This window comes from Colobus angolensis, unplaced genomic scaffold (assembly GCF_000951035.1).
Source record: "Colobus angolensis palliatus isolate OR3802 unplaced genomic scaffold, Cang.pa_1.0 Scaffold13, whole genome shotgun sequence".
NCBI lineage: Eukaryota > Metazoa > Chordata > Mammalia > Primates > Cercopithecidae > Colobus > Colobus angolensis.
Window position 1 is genome coordinate 19,477,826 of NW_012114252.1, and position 19,360 is coordinate 19,497,185.

The following is a 19,360-nucleotide window of genomic DNA, read 5'->3' on the forward strand; positions in this document are numbered from 1 at the left end:
TATATTTATTTAAACATAAATTTATATACATAAATTTTGTAAAAACATACATTTGAAATATAATTCATGTTCTTTGAATTTGAGAGATTTCACTATTAAAAATTCTTTAGGAAAACAGGAATCTTAGACTTGTATTTCAATTTTCAGGCTGTATTTTCTTCACAGTAAATATTTGTTGAATTTGTAGGGAGTATTTTACAAGTTACAATGAAGTGTGATGATCTCAGGAAATTACTTTTCCTCAGGTTTACGGAAGTGACTGTAAGCGGGTACATACTTGGCGTGCCTTCTGAGAATTACTTTTCCTCAGGTTTATGGAAGTGACTGTAGGCGGGTACATACTTGGTGTGCCTTCTGAGTCTGTGTTGTGTGTTGGAGGTGCACTAGGTGTTCAATAAATGCTAATTGCATTGAAGTCAGTGGAAATGTGCTTGGGAGTAATCGTTTTTAAATTATTTTATGTTCGGTTTAAAAAATTGTGCATTCACTTAAAATTTCCATTTTTGGTTTCAAATGTTTTTAGAAAATTTTAGGGAAAACAACTGAGTTTAAGTCAATATAAATATTTCGCTGAGTTCTGATAGAAATAAAGCAAAACAGAGGAAACCAATCGATTAGCTGGTACACAGCCTAAACCCCTGTGGAAACATGAATGTTCCTGTAAAATCACCTTTGTTTTTTAAGCAAGATTTTTATCATGGGAGTCAGTTTTGTGGTTTTATAAAAATCTTTTATTGTACTAAGATGTATTAATGAGTCTTAGCCAAAAGACTCCCTGAGGACTCATTCACATGTTCAGTATAGATTATATGTAATTTGTGGCAATATGTCAAGCCATATGCCATTTGAATAATCAAATGTAGACACATACACTTAAATTTTGAGCTATTGCAGTTTCAAAAAAGGCGGCAACACATTCTGTATTTTATAAATCAAGACATGTAGAAAAAGTTAACTGATTTGAAATCAATATGCAAGGTCTAGTTTGGACAATAGGCGGAACATTGCTGAATAGCTCTCTGATAGTCAAGTTGGCCCCGAGCGAGAGCCCAATGGCCCTGGGCCACTTTTTTGGCCAGACGGATGGGGTAGAATGTATCTCCTTCATCACCGCTTGCTCGTCCATGATAAGATTACCTGGTCTCTTTAGTGGAAATTCATTACCTTTTGTAGGAAGGATAATTATTACTCCTAGATGATATTAGCATCCAGCCCCACCTGGAGGAACTCGCCTCTCCTGAAAGCTCTGACCAGGAAGAACGGCCAGGCTTCAGAGTCTTGTTTGAGGCTCTGAGGTGCTTTTAGAAATGTTTAAGCAACATTATTTAAATTATAGCTGAAGATCTTTTCTAAACACATTTAAATTTTTCATTACTCATAGGAGCAGAGTACATTTTCCAGTCTCCATTACAGAAATATTTTAAAGTAAATGGGAAGAGGCTGTACATGAAATATTAACACAGTCTCATTAAGGAGCATGAATCTGAATTAAGGAAGGCTTGTAGGGTTTTTTGGTTAGTTATTGGTTTTAGCAAATATTAAATCATATATGGGATTATCACTTATAGGGGCTGCTCTTAAAATTCTGATGATTTACATGATAGATACTGATTAAATTCAGAAATGTGTCTAATTTTATTGGCTATTAAAATTAAGAATATTGAAAGAATATAGGCTTATCATGGGGAGGGGGGAGGGGGGAGGGATTGCATTGGGGAGTTATACCTGATATAAATGATGAATTGATGGGTGCTGACGAGTTGATGGGTGCAGCACACCAACATTGCACAAGTATACATATGTAACAAACCTGCACGTTCTGCACATGTACCCTAGAACTTAAAGTATAATAAAAAAATAAAATAAAATAAAATAAATGTAAAGAGACTAAACAATCATATGGCAAAGAGTAGAAATGTGGATATAAAAAACATCCAACACTAAAAAAAAAAAGAATACTGAAAGAAGAAAGAATTATGGTTTGGCGAAAGACATTGGCTCTTAGGAGAGTTAAATTTCCATTAAGGTGATTCTAAACTACCTCTAGTAAGAAATAGAATTTTTAAGCTCCTAAATTTTGATGTGAAATAAGCAAATAGATTAGGAGATAGTAAAACAACCTTAAGTAATAAAAATTGCATTAATGAATATATAGGTCAAAATTAGTAGTTATTATATTATATGATATATACATGTAATATAATATATGACACCTACCTATATGAGCCTTGTTTGTTGTCTGCTCATAGGATCTTTGTCTGAAAGTTGTTTATTATGAAAATTTATGTTAGCATGAAGTGAATCTCTTTGGATCTCAGATAAGCATCCCATTGTGATTGGCCTGAATGGTTTATAGGCAACAAGTTGGTGATATTGTTCTTACACCTAAGATGATGCATCCCTGTTTCAGCTCCTTCTCCCCTCAAATGCTTATCATTGTAATGGGCTGAACAGGAGCCTTCCAAAAATATTTCGAGGCCCCCATCCATGGAGGCTGTGAATATGACCTTATTTGGAAAAAGGGTCTTCATTTATATAATTAAGTTACAGATCTTGAGATGAGGGGATGATTCTGGGTTATGGGTGGGCTCTATGTCCAAAGCCTACTCCGAAAGTTAGAGAGAGATTTGAGAGAGAAGAGGAGGAGGCCATGTGACCACAGGGGTAGGTATTGAAACACCTGGAACTCCCAGAAGCTGGAAGAGGCAGGAAGGGTCCACCCGTTGAGCCTCCGGCGGTGTGGCTTGACCAGATTCCAGAGTGCTGGCCTCCGGTGCTGAGAGGGAACACCTTTCTCTTGTTTTGAGCCACCTGACTCGTTACTTGTTGCAGCAACCCTAGGAAGCTAATAAAGTATTTATTGGTTCATCTTGACAGATGATAAGAGGAGTAGTTTTATCAGATAACATTGTAGAATTTCTTTGCCACATTTGATTCGTTTTTAAGTGATTCCTACACTTCTCTGACTCAGGTTTTGCGCATGTGGTTTTCCTTACCTGGAACACCCCTTTTCTTTGTCTTTTCAAATCTTATCCATCTTCCCTCAGATCAAGTTCTTGGCCTGATCTAAATTTCCTTGATCTCATTTTGCCTTTATCAATAATGATTCCTGAAGCTTGCATGACATTTTCCAGTTTACAAAGTACTTCTGTGACATTGTCACCACCTTCTTGGATATAAGTATTACTATTTCCATTTTCCAGGTAAATAAGCCTTGGTGAAGTTCAGTGATTCACTAAAGATTGTACAGCTGCATATTAATTTCCTAGGCCTGCCAAAACCACGTACCGTAGACTGGGTGTCTTAAAACAACAGAGATTTATTTTTCACAGTGCTGAAGGATAGTAGTTCAAAGTCAAGTGTTGGCAGGGTTGGTTACTTCTGGAGGCACTGAGGGAGAGGCTGTTCCAAGTCTCTCTCCCAGCTTGTGGTGGTAGCCAGCCATTGGCATGCCTGCCTTGCAGGCCCCCATTCCTGGCTTGCAAACCTATCACCCCAATCTGTGCCTCCATCACATGGCCCTATCCCTCTGTGTGTTCTCTCCTCTTCTCACAAAGATTTAATCCAGCAGGACCACATCTTAATTTAGCAAATTTCATCTACAAAGACCCTATTGCCAAATAAGGTCATATTCTGTTGATCTGGGTGGACGTGAATTTTAGGGTACACTATGCAAGCCACCACAGGCTAGCAGTGACACTATTGTGTCTTGTTTTCCACAAGTTCCCTGTGCCTTTCTCTCTTCACCACATCATGGGGTGAAATTCCTAATGTGTTTGTTGTCTGTACTCATAGAATTCATGTGGCATAGTGGAAGGAGGGTAGAAAGGGCAGGAGCCCTGCCTGGGGCCCAGCTGTCGGGGGTTTGATTTCCAGCTCCATTGCTGTGTGCCTTTGAGGAGGATAAGGACCCTCACACCATGAAATTTACCATTAAAGAAAATATAATTATGAACCTCATAAACTTGTCCCAAAGGTTAAGTACAGTGACAAGCAATAAATGCAGGTACAATTATTTTTACTCATTTTTTCAAGTATGTGAGTCATCTATTTCCCCAACAATGACTGAAGGTCTTCAGTGCAGGAATACAACAGTCCTTCATAAAATTTTGAACTCATCAATCACAGATATTGAAGACCAGAAAATATTGCAGGGGTCATCCAGTCAACTTTTGCCATACATTCAGATGAGAATATTGGTGGCCCCACTGAGTTGCTCAGAATAAAGTAAGTGGTAAAATGTCCCTGATTTGTTTTTTAAAAAAGAGTCAATTCTTTTATCTTATGAAAGTGCTCACATTATATGAAGTAATGTTTTGGAAGTCATGTTAGAATGTTTATTTTTATATACACAGGGTTACTGGTATCACTTCAGCAGATGATAGGAAAGGTGTAACCACTCCCATTATATTATGGTATTTTCTGGCCCTTCTTATGACACTTGAAATACTTCAGTGGAAGATATGTACAGAAAATTGAGATATTTCTCTAACTATATATTAAATTAAATTAAATATATAAAAATATAATATAATATAAAAATATAGCATAAAATTAAATTAAATTCTCTATACATAGTATTACATACAGAAAATTGAGATATTTCTCAACTATAATATTAAAAGAGAAAACAGAAGACAAAATGTTTTAGTTCATGTTAATGTAACATTTTGTTTTTCACAGAATATTTGGGATGCTTTGTGATGAGTAGCTCCCTTTGAAGGGAATTTTGTAAAAAATATATATATTCTTTACCATTTAGTTTGATAACTAATACTTTAATCAGGCATACAGGTGTGTGAAATTTTACTGCACATTTTAAGAGATCCTTTCCATATGATTTCCCCTTATAAAATTAAAACATTCTATACAATTTAGATACATACTCTGAGTTGTAATTTTATAATGGCATAAAAACTTACAGCCACCTTATCTACTATGCTTGTAGATGCATCTTTCTGTGGGTAGATTTTGATTGTATTTGTCATGATTCCTTCGTTGTAGCTCTAAACCACAACCCTACAGATCAAGTTTTAGTCTCAGACACGTAGGCCCTGATCATTACTGTTCATGTCACTGATTTCCACAGGCCTTTATGGGAATCATATCACTAAAACGTTGTTGATGGAAATGATGCGGGGAAAAAAATGAAGTCACTGATTTGTAGCCCGTCTCTAAAATATGTAGTTTTTTTCTTCTCTTTAAAAATAGTGTATCTCTATCTTTGAATAAACTAAGTTTGAAATGTTTCTGTTGTTTAGATTTATGCTGTTATGCAAGTCCCCGAGTAGAGATCTTTGTCTCATTGATGCTGCGGTCAATTCTAGATGATCTAGTGATGAAAGCCAACCTCTTTTCCCTTAAACAGTTTGTTTTTTTTTTTGAGATAGAGTTTTGCTCTTGTTGCTCAGGCTGGAGTGCAAAGGCACAATCTCGGCTCACTGTAACCTCCGCCTCCTGGGTTCAAGTGGTTCTCCTCCCTCAGCTTCCCAAGTAACTTGGATTACAGGTATCCACCATCATGCCCAGCTAATTTTTTGTATTTTTAGTAGAGACAGGGTTTCACCGTGGTCTCGAGCTCCTGACCTCAGGTGATCCACTCACCTCAGCCTCCCACCATAAAGATTTTTACATAACGTGCTTGCAGGGATCTCTGTCTGTTCAGCTTCTCAGTTCCACTTGTGTCAGGAACACCTTTCATAACGTGTCCTTTACCTCCCCAGAGATTTGTGGGGGACATATTGTACCCAAGAAGACTCTGAGAGTGAACTTTTAAATTAAAAAACAAAGAACATGAACTAATCAATAGGGCAGTTTTCATTTATTTCTCTCCTTTTCTCTAGGCAAAATCCCCAGACAAAACAACCAAATCTGTCTGATCTAAGCCAAGCTGATACTCTTAAAAGCTATTTGACAAAGATATTTTGACCTGCAGAGAAAGAACTTAATTTACATCTGTATTTGTTCACCTCTTGAGCAGACGTTTTGAAAAATAAAAGTAGCTCTACCAGGCTCCTGGTGTTCCACTGCTTACATGAATTTCACCTTTGGCAGTATTTTATGGGAGGCATGATCCACCTTTTCTTACCTAGGTTTTGTTAAGACAAAATGTATTATCTCATTTAGAGAATCTTCTGCTTCTTCAAATATTTAATATATTCTTTTATCTTCATGACCTGACAGAAAGTTATAAAACTTTAGATTTTCCAGAATATTGATCGTTTATGGACTAGTTGATTGGTACATTTTTTCATAAAGGAATCAATGAGGCACATCCATAAATTTCAGCTGTGTCAATTTCAAGGGAATATCCATATACAGATTTCTAGATATCTAGACAGGACTCTTAACAGCATTACTCGTTACTATATTTTCCTAATAACCTTCTTTGTTAATTAGTATTCATCAACTTAAAGTGAATCAGAAGGAAAGCAAAAAAAAAAAAAAAAAAACTAGTGGATAGAATCACTTAATGGGAAAGTAAAAGAATAGAAGCTGTTGCTTATAAATATTGACAATATATAAACATTGGTTTACCACTACAGAAGAAATTGAGACTCTTTTCAGCAAACCTCAGATAGAAAACTGAAACCAGGCAGGGAAAATAATTGGACACATTTATATATGCTGAAAATGATCTCTTATTTATTTTGCTAAAATCCAATCTTCACATATATTCTGATGTGATATATTGAATTCAAGGGTTTATCTTAAAACTTTGCATTTTAAATTATCACCACTTCCAACACCAGAAAAGTGGTTTAATTAAAAATTTAATTCCAACCACTTCTTTCCTAAGGATTATATTTTGCATCATATAAATAACATGTTAGAGAAAGGGATTATAAATTTGATGGATGTATGAATTTACTTCCAGTTTGTGAATATTGATGATGTTTCTCAGAGCAGGGAGCTTATCTACTGTCAAGATTCAGTTGCATATACGTGATGATTCCCAGATCTCCACTCTATTTCTGCTGTGGGCTGCATATTGACTTTTTAATATCTCTATTAGTATAGCATGTTAAATTCAACAAGAGCAAAGTCAAAAGCCTCCCCTTTGCCTTCTTCCATCATGATTGGAAGTTCCCTGAGGCCTTCCTAGCCATGCTGAACTGTGAGGCAATTAAGCCTCTTTCCTTTATAAATTACTCAGTCTCAGATAGTTCTTTACAGCTGTGTGAAAACACACTAATACAACATGTAACATATTTTACAAAATATTTTTAAAAGGTTAGCCCCTGCTGTTTTCCTTGGCTTATTAAAAATTTAGTCTTAACCCTGATAATTTCCTCAATCCAATGATGATATTTTAATAACCTTTGACATTAGCCATATCAAAGGCAATCTGAAAATCTAAATAGATGCCCATATACTAAATTTACATGTAAGCCATTCCTAGCCCCCTAAAATAAGAATTTTACTGATGGATTATGCTAATCAATAAAATCATTAAAATTTAGTGTGAACTGGCCAGAGATCAAACCTCAAATAGATACGAAACTGTGGTTCAGAGAAGCTGACTATCATGTTCCCACAATTAATTATCCCAGCACATGGCCCATGAATGTTTCTATAGGTTGAGAAGCAGAAACTGTAATAGAATGAGAATCCCTTCTTCCCAACCCTTGGTCTATTGTTCCTTCTACTTTACCACACTCTCATTTTTATATCATTTTCTCCAAAATTCCAACACCATATATGGCGTATATAGGGTACCACAATAACCAGGGATTTTTGAAAAATACTGTACTTTATTGCTACCCTCTTAGATAAAAGTATTTGAAAGTTTTTTTTTTTTCCTTTACAAGAACTTTTCAAAAAATGCTAACTCCCCTAAGAAAATAGCCTAGCCTTGAGTGTAGTTATAGTGTAATCTCATCTTAAACTTATCAGCAATTTAAACATACGTCAATATCCGCTCCAATGGCTGTTCTCAGAAGGACTGTGTTTCTTTATTTAAGATGCACTGTGGGCCGGGCATGGTGGCTCATGCCTGTAATCCCAACACTTTGGGAGACTGAGGCGGATGGATCACTTGATGTCAGGAGTTCAAGTCCACCATGGCCAACATGGCAAAACCCTGTTTCTACTAAAAATACAAAAATTAGCCAGGTGTGGTGGTGTATGCCTGCAATCCCAGCTACTCAGGAGGCTGAGGCAGGAGAATCACTTGACCCAGGAGGCGGAGGTTGTAGTGAGCAGAGATCGTGCCACTGCACTCCAGCCTGGGTGACAAAGTGAGACTCTGCTTCAAAAAAAGTAATTAATTAAATAAAATAAAATGCGCTGTGAACAGTTACTTCCAGCAAACCGTGCTCCCACGCTCCTTTCTCACCTGCCAGCACCACATAGAAGGACTGAGTTAACAGAGCACCCTAAGCTCCTAGTAGCTGGAGCTGTGATTCTCATATGTAACATGCATCCAACTTAACTGGGGAGCAAGCTTAAAATGCAGCTTCCTGGACTTCTCTCCTATAATGACTGAAGGGGCCTGGGGTGAAGTTTACAGCATTTGTCTTTTTATTAAACACCAGAGGATGTTCTCCTTTAGGGAATCTGGAAAGCACATTTTGAGAGACACTAAAATTGTTAGCCACATAGTAGGTACTCACATTTCACAGTTTTGCATTGTTCTCTCACTTGGTACAAGGCACAGCGAGGGATGAGGCTGCAGACATAAAGAACTCACTATTCCCCAGCTCTAGGCAACCCTTGGACCTTCTTTAACAAGGTGAAGTAAGCCAATTGCTCTTGCTTTCAGTTGAGGGAATTAAAATCCAGTGTTGGTGGATGGAGCTATTTCGGTGGTGCTCTCTTGCCTTTGGATTTCAGTTTCCTTGGTGATTAGCCAAGCATGAGCCTGACACCCTTCCGTTAGGAGGAAAATGCATGTGGTTTGGCATTTTGTAACTTTTGTTTTCTTTGTGGAGCCAGGAAACTCAGTATCTTGATGAATTTTGAGTCACAGACATGGTGAAAGTTTTATACCCCTTTTTTCATATATAGCTGACATAATTTATCTTTTAATTGTATTTATTGCAGTGCTGGAGTGTTACAGCAAGTACTTCCAAAAAAGCCACATACTGTCACTGCTCTCAAGTTTATATTGCACCCCTCATTTGGCATCCACACTGTAGCATTTAAATGAGGATTGCTAACTGCCGCAGCATAAGCAAAATGCTAAGTTTTCTTTTGAGTTATTTTATTGAACAGAATCATTCCAAAGGAAATTTTGAATACATGACAATTTCCTTAAAGATCCATATTGAGTCGCATGAATATAAATTTCTCTATTACATGCATGAGAGACGCTGCCATGTACTGCATGAATCCTGTCTTCCAATCTTAAGAAGGAAAAATAAATACATAAAGGCTGAAGATCAGTTATGTAAAGAGAGTGGGTAAAAGGAAGGCATAAACCTAGCCTCTATCTTTGGCTACTTTCATGCTTTTCTCCTTTCATCCCCCAAATAATAAACCAAAAAAGACAAACAAGGCCCTGAGCCAAGCAGCTGCCCTGAGTGACCCTGGAGAGCCTTCGACCTAAAATCTTCTCTCTGCTGCTCCAGCAGCACCAACCTACTCTCCCCAGTGGCACAGCAGAGAGCAGACCTTTGTCTGTCAGCAGACCTGACACTCCAGACTCACAAAGCTCTAGGTGAATTCTAATACAGGCTGTTTCTCCTTAGTGCTTTTTCTTTCCTAGAAATGCTTCCATCTCACTAGGCTCTGAGGCTCACTTTCCTTTGAATTGCCTAGGAGCCCACTGGCCTTGTCTGCACTGTTTTGCAGCTTTTCTTCTTCTCTATGCAAAGTTATTGCCTCTTCCTGGTGCTGGAGGCGGTGGCTGTCAGTGAAGTCTAGGGGCTGAGTATAGATGCTGATGAGCTTAATGGGCTTTCTCTTCTAGGGAGATTTCTTTGGAAGCATTTCCTTCATAAGTTGTCAGTGAATTTCACATGAGATAATTGTGGGTCCAGAATGAGAAACTTTTTGTTGGGAGGCAGCCTATTTAACAGCCTCGAGACAGATTACCTAGGTAATACCATGAGTCCTTCTCGAGTAAGTCATGTATAAAACTCTGGAAAACGGCAGAGAAGAAGGTACAGGTGAGCATTAGAAACATCAATTAGGGATATTCATGAGAAAACTATAGAAAAACTATGCAAAGGTAGGTAGGAACAAGCCTTTTTATTTATCTCCAAAGCCACTGAGAGACACACAGAGAAAGAGAAAGAGAGAATGGGAGAGAGAGAAAGAAAGAGCTAGAGAGAGAGGTCAGCATTACTGTCTGTGTTGTAGATGAGAAACCTTGGAAACTCAGTCACTTGCCCTGGTTATCCAGGCCCTGGGGCTTGTTGAAGCTGGACCCCAGAAGGTGTGTCACTGAGCAAGGCCAATGCACTTTTCACGACAGCTTGATGCCTCTTAGAGACTCGGGCCTAGAAAGGCAGAGTTGGCCTTGGTTGCTGGAGAAGCTGGAAAGGAGTTCATTGAAAGGAAAGGCAGCAGTGATGGCAAGGGAGGAATTTGTGAGTAGGGTAGAGGAAAGTGAGGAGCAGAGGACAATGAGGAAAATGCTATAAAGCAAAGGATTTCATTAGGCAAAGTGTACATTTTTCTGTAAACAGTGAGGATTTATCAGGGATCCAACATGATCAATCATCAAGTTAGATTTTTTTTGTTTTCCATTAACGTCTTTTCTTCAGAATTAACTCCCAGGTTGTGATGGTTAACTTATGTGTCGCTGGGCCATGGGATGGCCAGATGGCTGGTTAAACATCATTTCTCAGGGTTTCTTGGGCGTTTTGGGAAGGAATTAGTATTTGATCGTAGACTGATTAAGCTGATGTCCTCCCCAGCTTCAAGGGGGTGGGTGGGCACCACCCATTCCCTTGAGGGCCTGAATAGAACAAACAGGTGGAGGAAGGTTGACGTCTGTCTGCCTGACTGCTTGAGCTACAATATCAGTCTCCTGCCCTTGGTGCTCCTGGATTTAGACTGGAATCTACACTATTGGCTCTCTGGCTCTCAGGCTTTCGAACTACATTGTCGACATTCCTGGGTCTCCAGCTTGCAGATGCCAGATTGTGGGACTTCTCAGCCCTCATAATTACGTGAGCCAATAACTCAGACTAGATATATTATACTATACTACTGGTTCTATTCATTTGGAGAACCCTGATGAAATAAAGCTTTTGTATTCATTTAAGACAAAAAGAAAACATTTGGGCTATCTTAGTCCAGATTATGATTTTTTTAGAATCACATTTATTATATTTTTTAAAATCAGAATTTTTTCTTCTTAGTTGTATTTATTGAAATCACAGTTTTCCTTTTAGTGTGCACAAGTTTTTAATGCATAGGATTATTTCAGATTGTGGTACTGTGCTAAGATTCTAAATGGATATTTTTCTCCTAGCTCCCTGCCACTGTGGTGATATCAGAGGAGGCTTGGTAGGGGGTTAGGACTTCCAGCACTGTGCAGAGGTAATACCCTGCTACCCAATTTATGAAGGCTATGTAGGGAGCAGTAAAGAAGTGTTTCAGCCCCTTCCACTGCTCATCCCACAGCCAGGAAAGAATGACTGGAGACTTAATGGATAGGTAGATGCTTTATCTTCACCCAGCAATAATGAAGATTCATTCTTCTTGCATATCAGAGGAGGCTGGGTAGGGACCTAGACATCTACTCTGGCCAGGCAGTAGTATGTGCCTTCCTTCTCTTGCCAAGTGCTGAAAGAAGCCAGCTAGACAGAAAGTGATGCTGGAAACTTCAACACCCTCCTCTCAACAATTGGTAAAACAATGCCATAGGCAATCAGCACGGGTACAGGAAAACTGAACAATACCATCACCAACAGGATCTACTCAATATTTATAAACACATCCGCCAGCAAAAGCAGAATTCATATTCTTTTTGAGTACCCGTGGGACATGTGTCCAGATGGACTATCCGCTCGGCCGTAAAGCAAAACTAAGCAAACTCAAAAGAATTGAAATTATACAGAGTAGGTTTGCCTACTACAATGGAATCAACCCGGAAATCAATAACAGAAAGATAGCAGCCAAATCTCTACAAACTTGGAAACTTAACAGTGCCCTTCCAAATAATCCATGGATACAAGGGGAAATCTTGAGAGAATTAAAAATAATACGCTGAACTTAATGAAAATGAAAGTACAACATGTCAACATTGTGTGGCACAGCTAAAATAGTATTGAATGAGAAATGTATATCACTAAATGCATATGTTAGAAAATAGGGAAGGTCTCAAATCAATAATCTAAGCTCCCATCTCAGGAACCCAGGAGCAAAATAAACCCAAAGTGAGCAACTGGAAGCCAATGACAAGAAAAGCAGAAATCAATGGAATTGGAAGAAAAGGAGAAAATCAATGAAACAGAGAGCTGGTTCTCTGAAAACACCAATAAAAATTATAAACCTATCATATGAGTGACAAAGAGAAAAGAGAAAAGACATAAATAGCCAATATCAGTAATAAAACAAGGAAAATCATTACAGGCCCTGTAGACATCAAAAAGGTACAAAGGGAATATTACAAACCGCTCTCACACAGAAATTCTGTGACTTTGAGGAATGGATCAATTCCTCAAAAAACACAAGCTGCTTCAATTCACCCAATATGAAATAGACAATTTGAATAGCTCTGTAACTTTTAAGAAATGAATTTGTAATTTAAAATCTCTCAGAAAAGCTTCCTATTCCAGATTGTTTCACTGGAGAATTCTACCAAATGTTTTAAGGAAAATTAAAGCCAACTGTACACAATCTTTTCTAGAAAATAGAAGAGAATACTCCTTAATTCATTTTATAAAGCAAGTGTTATCCTAACACCAAAAACCACACAGACAGTAACACACACACACACACACACACACACACACACACACACAGAGAGAGAGAGAAAGAAAATTAAAAACAACCCTCATGAATATAGGTGAAAAAATATGTTTAAAATATTAGCAGATAGAACTTAGCAATATATAAAAAGAATGGTTTTTGTTTTTGTTTTCTTTTCCTGGGGGTGCAAAGCTGATTCAATATCTGAAAATTATCAAGGTAATCCATCATGTCAATAGGTCAAACAAGAAAAAAATACATGATTATGTCAGAGGATTAAGAAAAAGCATTTGATAAAATTTAACATCCAGTCATGATAAAAACAAAAAAAAACAACTCTCAGACAAATGGGAATGGAAAAGACCACCTGAACTTGATAAAGAGTTTATCAAAATCCTACAGCCAATATTATATTTAAGGGTGAAATCTGGATGTTTTACTTCTATGATCAGAAACAAGACAAGGATGTCTGCTCTCACCACTGTTAACATAGGCTGCTGGAAGTTCTAGCAAGTGTAATAAAGCAAGAAAGGACATAAAAGGCAAACAGATTGGAAAGGAGGAAATAAACCTGCCTATTTATATGTGACATAATTGCCTTTGTGTAAAATCCCAAGAAATCTACCATAAAAAAGAAAGAAAAGACTCAAAGAACTAATAAGTGAATTTACCAAGGTCACAAGACACAAGATAAACATTCAAAAAATCAGTTGTATTTCTGTATGCTAGTAATGGGCAATGAAGTGAACAATACAATTACATTTATAATTGCTCATAAAAATGCAATATTTAGGTGTAAATCTAACAAAATATGTAGGGAACTTGTGTGGCAAAAACCACAAAATGCTGGTAAAAGAAGTTAAAGATCTACATTAAAAGAAAGACATTTCATATTTATAGATTTGAAGGCAATATAGTGTCAATTTAGTAGCAATCAGCATAGTAGTAGTCAGTTCTCCCCAGATTGACATATAGGCTAATGCATTCCCATCAAAATCACAGTAAAATTTTTGTAGATATAAAGGTATTAGATGATACCTTTCTCAAATTTACATTGAAAGGTAAAGAAGGTAGAATAACTAAAACAATGTTTATAAAGAAGAATTAAGTGGGAGGAATTAACCTTCTCCATTTAAAGTCCTTAAAGCATGTTACACATGGGTCAATGGAACGGAATAAGGACGCAGAAGTAGAACCACACACACAAGGGGACTCACTTGATTTTGGGGAAGTGAAATTGTTTATGAATTGGCAACATGCGGGATCCATGTGGTGATGTAAATATTCTATATTTTCACTGCATCAATGTCAATATCCTGGTTGTGGTAGTTTTGCAGGATGTTACTATTGAAACAAATTAAGTAAAGAGTACACGAGATTTATCTGTATTATTTCTTACAACTGTATGCAAATCTAAACTTATTTCAAAATTAAAACTTTAAAAATATTTAAAGGTAATAGAAACAGGATACATATAGACATAATAAAGGGCATGAATGGACATCATTTATTTCGATTTTCAAATTGCCTTTTTTTTTTCTTTTTCAAGACTAGAGTGTCACTCTGTTGCCCAGGCTGGAGTGCGGTGGTGACATGATCTCAATTCACTGCAATCTCCACCTCCTGGGTTCAAGCGATTCTCCTGCCTCTCAGCCTCCCGAGTAGCTGGGATTGCAGGTGTATACCACTGCACCTGGCTAGTTTTTGTATTTTTAGTAGAGACGGGGTTTTACCATGTTGACCAGGCTGGTCTCGAACTCTTGACCTCAAGTGATCCACCCGCCTCAGCCTCCGCATGAACCACTAGGCTGGGCCCTCAAATTGCCTTTGACAAGGCCAATATGAAACTTCACTAATCAAGGAAAGTATCATGGTTAAAAGACCTAATTTGGAATCCAGTAGTATTTTATCTTTAAATGAAAAAGAAAAGTATTTGTGTATGCTTGTGTGTGCATGTTTGTGTTATGTATTTAAATTACTTGGCTCTGTCCATTAGGAATACGTAGAAACGTTGGTTGATCCAATACTCAATCTCACAATGTGCTGTTGTGAATCCTTACAGTTCAGAAGGTCTCCATGTCATTTATCTTCACAAAAATTTGCAAGATGTCCCAGAGGGAATACTTGATTCCAGATTTAGCACTAGGAAAAGACAACAACAAAACACTGTTTGCAACCATGTGTTAACAATCCACTGATGCCAATTTTATGTGATATATTATCAATTGTTTTCATTATTGTGATAAAACATATAAGCTATTCGCATAGTCTCTAATACTTGTGTCCATCTGTCAACTCAAATCCTGTCAGTACTGGTCATCTATATCTTATGGATAGGGTCAAAGGCTTTTAAAGTTGGAGGGCCCTTAGGTAATATTATTTAACACATTAAAAAAGAATTAAAGAATTTAAAGAGCTTGTCTAATATCACAAAAATAATCAAGCTCACCTGCTTCACAATTCATTAACTTCATACAAATGTCCTTTTAGCAATAAAAAATGGCTTACTAAACACTGTGCTTCCTACAAAAAGCAAACTGCCGTCAGCAAATGTTTGTCATTGTGGATGTTAAATGCATTTTCCCAGGTAACAGTGAATTGAAGTCTCCAAATGGGAGTTTTTTTACTTTAGTTTGAATGGAAGAACGTCAACATCTCTAAACATCCACTTAAACCAGGTGCCATGTATGAGAACTTTCCAAAGAACATTATCTTGTGCTGATGAAAGATTAGTTAGCATTATCTTAAATAAAAATGACAGCACAATGTTATGCTATATTTAGTTACAGTATAACCAAAACTTGCTATTCATTTCACCAAATAATTATTGATTGCATCCAATAGACAAGGCATTGTGCTGGCTGCTGCAGAGACAGAACTGATAAACATGTAGTCATTGCCCTCAAGGCGCTTGGTAGCAGTTTTACTAGGGAAACTTAGAAGCACCATCAAAAAACAAGCCCATAGCATGAACAAAGATAGACAAGAAATGTATTTAATGAAAATCCAATGGTCCAGTTGTGCGTGTGTTTGTGTGTGTGCATGTGTATGCATGTCTGTGTGTTTCATTTGAAATCATCGGATTTCCATGCAGAGACTAAGCTAGAGTTGTAGATTGTGGCTATATAGAGGAGGGCTCCATATGACAGGGTCAGAGGTTCTGAACAGGAGAAATGACATTCTCAGTTTAATATATGCATCAAATAGCAGTGTTGCACTAAAGTGAGGATGTAAAAGGCCAGTGCTTAGCCTTTTTGACTATTTGTCTGTCAAAATAGTAAGTGATGGTTTTTACTAGTGTGAAGGTAGTAAATATAAAAAGCAGGGATTGAAGGGAAAATGAGGGGAAAACTGCAGCCATTGGCAGATGACAGGGAGCCGTCCTGGGGGAGGGGATCCCAGATGGCACCGCGGTTTCTAATCTACATAACGTGCAGCAGTGAACATGAGGAAGGAGAGAAGGACGAATGAATGATTCAGAGATTTCAAGTGAGAGAGCATTGAATTTTTAAGTAAGAAATATGGCCATCTTCTGAGAATGAGCCAATCTGGGCTGGGGCTGGAAGCTGGAAAAGAGGCAAAAAGATTTCTAACGGTCACTGTGAGGATTGTAATGTAGCATTATCAAGAGGTGAATCAGGGAACTTCTTAGCAGCCAGACAGGGTCCATCTGAGATGTCAGAATGAATTTGTGGCAGATGCAAATGATACCGAATTACAGTCAGATCCAATGATTGACCATGTCATTCACTACAATTAGGAATGACTAACTATGATGAAAAAAAAAATGGTGGCAACTTATCAGTGGCTTTTGCTACTTAAATGCTAAGCCCTAAGGTTCAGGTTTTCTTGAGACCTGAAAGAAGTCAAAATAGGCAATTGCTTTAGAAACTAGGGATGAATTGAAGGAGGGGAGATGCCAGTGGGCATGAAAAGCGGGTTTAGAAAGTGGAAGAGAATAACATAGGCTATTAAAGATGAGTGTCAGGATGTGAATATCTTGGAGATAGAGTGCTGCTAGATATTTGCACCAGAAATACTCAAAGTCATGGAGAAAGATATGATTGAAGGCATTTAGACAAGATCTTTAGTAAATGCATAGTCTTTTGGAGGTAACTGAAATGACATTTGAGGAAGCTAGGAATAAAGTGAAAAACTAATCACTGATACTCACAGTATTTGATTATTATACCTGTTATAAAGTATGTGAGAAGAAATTATCTCAACTTCCATTAATTTTCTAGAAGTGAGTTGGAATAACTACTAAAATCATGTGAGCATGGCTGGATAAGAGCACAGCACAGTAGGACTTTGTAGAGATTACCCACACTGTTTGTAACCCCTTATACTTCAAATAACTGTTTTTGGTCTACAAAGCAATGGCACGATCTTGACTCACTGCAGCTTCCACCTACCAGGTTCAAGCAATTCTCCTGCCTCAGCCTTCCGAGTAGCTGGGATTACAGGCACCCACTTCCACACCCAGCTAATTTTTGTATTTTTAGTAGAAATGGGGTTTCACTGTATTGGTCTGGCTGGTCTCGAACTCCTGACCTCGTGATCTGCCCACCTCGGCCTCCAAAAGTGCTGGAATTATAAGCGTGAGCCACTGCGCCCAGCCCTACTTTCATGTGTATTACATCACAATATTAACAGTGTGGTAATGCATTTTTACTCTCATTTTACCAAGTAAGAAACTGCAGAACTGGAACATTGAATGACTTGCCTAATTCCACATAGCTCCAGTTGGCTTCTGAAGATGTGTTGACTTCCTCCATGGTTTTTCTGGGCACTGCTGTTCCTAACTCAGGAAGGCATAGGGAAGCCAAACCTCTAGATGGAGGTTCCTTGACCTCAGCACTATGAACATTTATGGCCAGATAATTCCACGCTGTGGGAGCTTCTCTGTGCACACTAGGATGTGTAGCAACATCTCTGCCCAACTATCACCCCCAGTTGTAACAGGAAAAATATCTCCAGAAACGACCAAGTGTCCCCTGGAGGGTATGATTGAGAACCATTGCTCTAGATTATACATTGTTCACATTTAACAATGTATGGTGTGACATCCTATGAAGCTCACATTTCAGTATCACTAAGCCGTGTGGTGGCACAAGTGCAAACTGGGTAATTAGGTAATGGTTTACTTGGACCTGAAAGTAGTTTAAGGTTTTGGCATTGTCCCCCAGCTCTACTGGTCTTCTGACCCAAATTTATTGGAAAACCTGGGAACGTGTGGAATGCCTCATTACTTCTGTTTTATTCAGGCCCTTGTAACAGCAAAGAATAAAAACTCAGCCTTTATGGGAAAGGTGGACATAATCAGGCACCGATTGTGGCAGATGCAAATATAAAAGCCTATAGAAAGGAACTTGCATCAGAGATCACCTGCCTTTTCCAGGTCCTTCCACCAGCTGCAAAGCCCTTTCTTCATAGTTTCTTCTGCTGTCTCTGTCTAATACCCATCCATTGCAAACAATCCAGTCCTCTCTGGGCTCTCTAGACAAAATTCCCAAAGAACTCAGGTTAGCCATGCGTACTGCCTCATGGGTGACACCCAAATGTCCACAGGCATAACTCTTATACTCCCACCTGGGTGAGGCTCACTCTCCCTCAGGCGAGATGCAAATTCCCCCTCATGGCGGTGCTCACTCTCCCTCACAGCGGATGCTCACCCTCCCCTCATGACGGGTGCTCACTCTCCCTCATGGCGGTGCTCACCCTCCCCTCATGGCGGGTGCTCACTCTCCCTCATGGCGGATTCTCACTCTCCCTCATGACAGATGCTCACCCTCCCGTCACAGCGGATGCTTACTCTCCCTCATGGCAGATGCTCACCCTCCCCTCATGACGGGTGCTCACTCTCCCTCATGGCGGTGCTCACTCTCATGGCAGATGTTCACCCTCCCCTCATGGCGGATGCTCACCCTCCCCTCATGGCGGATGCTCACCCTCCCCTCATGACGGGTGCTCACTCTCCCTCATGGCGGTGCTCACTCTCCCTCATGGCGGTGCTCACTCTCCCTCATGACGGTGCTCACCCTCCCCTCATGGCGGGTGCTCACTCTCCCCTCACAGCGGATGCTCACTCCCCTTCTTGGTTGTTGCTCACTCTTGCTCAGGAGTAATGAGGCTTCACTGGTTTTGTGTCTCCCCTTATCCACTCCCGGTTCACACAAGGCAGAGAATAGACTGTGACACACTGACCCTGGTGCTATGCCCCAAGGTATATTTTCAAAGGTAAGCCTTTTAAAGAATGTATGGCTGATCAGCTTTCCATGACCACTGAGATTTCACACTTAGTTGACACTAAGAGAGCAACAAACTATTTCAGTCTTCAAAGATCACGTTTCTCAGCCTCTACTAGTATGCTGATAAAATTATATTGTAACATCCTTCAAATTGATTCGTAAGTCACCTATGGTGAAGAAAATTGTCCTTTAGAAATCCAGAATTAATTATTTCCTATGTGTTCTTAATTGTAAAGACTTCA

At 38.7% G+C, this 19,360-nt stretch overlaps 1 protein-coding gene across 1 annotated transcript in view; it reads left to right on the forward strand.

Annotated features, from left to right (window-relative positions):
- MYO16 (myosin XVI) overlaps positions 1-19,360 on the forward strand; it is a 653,675-nt gene that overhangs the window by 435,573 nt on the left and 198,742 nt on the right. The window lies entirely within an intron of this gene.